The sequence below is a fragment of the Gigantopelta aegis genome, chromosome 1 (genome assembly GCF_016097555.1).
Source record: "Gigantopelta aegis isolate Gae_Host chromosome 1, Gae_host_genome, whole genome shotgun sequence".
Taxonomy (NCBI): domain Eukaryota; kingdom Metazoa; phylum Mollusca; class Gastropoda; order Neomphalida; family Peltospiridae; genus Gigantopelta; species Gigantopelta aegis.
In genome coordinates this window covers 8,853,134-8,856,399 of record NC_054699.1, presented here as the reverse complement: position 1 = coordinate 8,856,399, position 3,266 = coordinate 8,853,134, and positions in this window count along the sequence as shown.

Here is a 3,266-nt window from a genome sequence, read left to right as displayed (position 1 = left end):
TTACCAATCAAACATTGTAGCGGGTTTCCCCTCTAAGACTATACGTCAGAATTATCAAATGTTTGACATCCAGTAGCCGATGATTAATAAATCAATGTGCTCTAGTGGTGTCGTTGAACAAAAACAAACTTTAACTCTTTTATATGCACCATCCCACTGACAAAATAACACATACCACAGCTTTTCATAAACCAGTCGTGGTGTTAATACCAGCATACGTTCCTCTGTGGCTGTGGCTGTTTGGCACACATCAAGCACAATCCATGCCACCTCACCCCACCCCCATCCCGAACCTCGGATCCGCTCCTGTGGACTTGCGCGCGCGCGCGCCCACACACACACATACACACACACACACACACACACACACACACACACACACACACACACACACACACACACATACTTACACAATTCGGAGAGTGTAAAACTCTTTTTGCTCAAAGTCGAGTGTCTTGTTCAGTATAAGATGTGAGTTTTTCATGAAGCACAGACCCGACGGGGTGCTGCTGACGGTATACTGCACCGTCGTGTTCAGCGTCATCGCCACGTCCATGAGCGTCGAGCCCACTGCCGTCTCCTCGTCAACCTCTATAACAACGCTCCCGTCTCTGTTTGGCTGGTAAAACACCAGCTCGCTCTCTGTCCAAGAAAGGAAATTTTTGTTCAGCAGTAAACACATCATTTCTTGATCACCAGCAGGAAAGAACTCGTTGTTTATGATAACGCATATCAATAACACACTTAGTTTTGTAATAAAAAAAAAAACCATTTTGTAGTAAGTACCATTTTGTAATAAAAAAATGACCCATTTTGTAGTAAGTACCATTTTGTAATAAAAAATGACCCATTTTGTAATGAACATAGGTGCCCATTTTCTAATAAAATTAGGCCCATTTTGTAATACCGTAAATAAAATGGGTGTCGATTATTGATATTGTGAAAACTAATAAAACTATAAATTCTAGAATCTACATTGACTTTGCTGCAGTTTCTGGGGACAGTTGAAAAAAACAAAAGGAAAAGGAAAATGTTTTAATTAATGACGCACTCAAGGTTAAGGACCACACAGATATTAAGGAAGGAAACCCGCTGTAACCACTTCATGGGCTACTCTTTTCGAGTAGCAGCAAGGGATCTTTTATATGCAACATCCCATAAACAGGATAGCACATACAACGGCCTTTGATGTATCAGTCGTGGTGCACTGGCTGATCCCCCCTCCCCGCCCCGCTCCGCCCCGCTCCGCCCCGCTATGAGTTATTTTTCACTATTAAAGCCGTTTTTGATAAATTAAATTAAAAGTAATTAAATTTTATTATTTAGAATATAGAGAATACTAAACGAGTCCCCGTGAGAGACCGTTTATATTACAACGAGTGTGTTTTCGATCGTACATCACGAGCGGAAGCGAGTGATGTACGATCGACAACACACGAGTTGTAATATAAACGGTCTCTCACGGGGACGAGTATAGTATTCTATTTATTACAACGCGCTACATTATTAATTTGAGTCGCCAAATATATTTTTTTGTGTCTCACTAAACAGGACACTGAACGTAAACAAAACAGCGGAGTGATTCAGAGCGCATAACCCTTCTTTGCCTATGCACTCTTTTTATACTATTAAAGTATTTATGCTTTCGCAATGTCATAGAGTCCCTCCATCCCAAAAATAAAAATAATTAAAACAAATAACACACACTAGTAGTAAACAGCTGTAAATTGTAATGCATGTGTATACTAAAAAGCAAACATATACACAGGAATTGAAATAATTAGTTTTGAATTTGAATGACGTCAGTATTCCAATGACGTCACTTTTCATCTCCTTACAATAACTATAAATTGGGTACACGACGTTTCCGTTTTAAGAATGCTGGAAAAATTTCAGTGCTAAATTGCTATTTTTTTAACAACACACCTGAATGTGTTTGAAGAAAATCTTGTGATTAAAACATTGTACCTTTTACTAAATATGGCCTTCAGGTGAAATTACGGTAAGATATGCTACATTTATTATGTACAAAGCCAAAACAAGGGTGCGAAAAGTGATCGGAGGTCATGACCTCTCAAAAAGCATATCTCACATTGTGGGATATGAAAAATCTCTCACGGGTATCTCCGTCACTGCGGTGTAATAAATTAATTTTCGTGCACCTGAAGTGGTTCTGGTCATCCAGGTTTTTGCAATACCTCAAAATGCAGTTTTCATAATTCTAAAAACGCGCGTTCGTCTGAGAAGTAATGGTAATCTAGACAATCTCTAGCTATTTTTAGACATCACAGACTTTAGCTTCTCTCAGATATAACCGTATCGAAATGTGTGTTGCAGATTTTTGGATTCACTAAACGTAGTGTCCATTTTCACGGGCTCAAACTAGGGTCTGCGACTTTAAAGGGACATTCCCGAGTTTGCTGCATTGTAAGATGTTCCCGACTAATAAAATATTTCTACGATTAAACTTACATATTACATATATTTTCTTGTTTAGAATATCAGTGTGTGTATATTCAATGTGTTTCTGGTCGTCTTAATATTTGTAAGAAGCCCAAACTGGATTGTGTCTTCAAATAATTTCGTACGTACGAAAAATTAAATTGGAAATAAAATTAAATTTAACCCAGTACAAATATTAGAACGATCAGAAACATATTTAATATACAGCCACTAATATTTTATGCAGAAAAATATATTTAATATGTAAATACAATCGTTAAAAAATCTTTGTTACTCGATAACATCTTTAAAAATGCAGAAAACTCAGGAATGTCCCTTTAAAAAGTCTTTGTTAGTCGATAACATCTTCAAAATTGCAGCAAACTCGGGATTGTCCCTTTAAAAAGTCTTTGTTAGTCGATAACATCTTAAAAATTACAGCAAACTCAGAAATGTCCCTTTAAAAAGTCTTTGTTAGTCGATAACATCTTAAAAATTGCACTAAACTCGGGAATGTCCCTTTAAAAGGTCTTTGTTAGTCGATAACATCTTAAAAATTGCACTAAACTCGAGAATGTCCCTTTAAAAAGTCTTTGCTAGTCGATAACATCTTAACAATTGCAGCAAACTCGGGAATGTCCCTTTAAAAAGTCTCTGTTAGTCGATAACATCTTAAAAATTGCAGCAAACTCGGGAATGCCCCTTTAAAAAGTCTCTGTTAGTCGATAACATCTTAAAAATTGCAGCAAACTCAGGAATGTCCCTTTAAAAAGTCTTTGTTAGTCGATAACATCTTAAAAATTGCAGCAAACTCGGGAATGTCC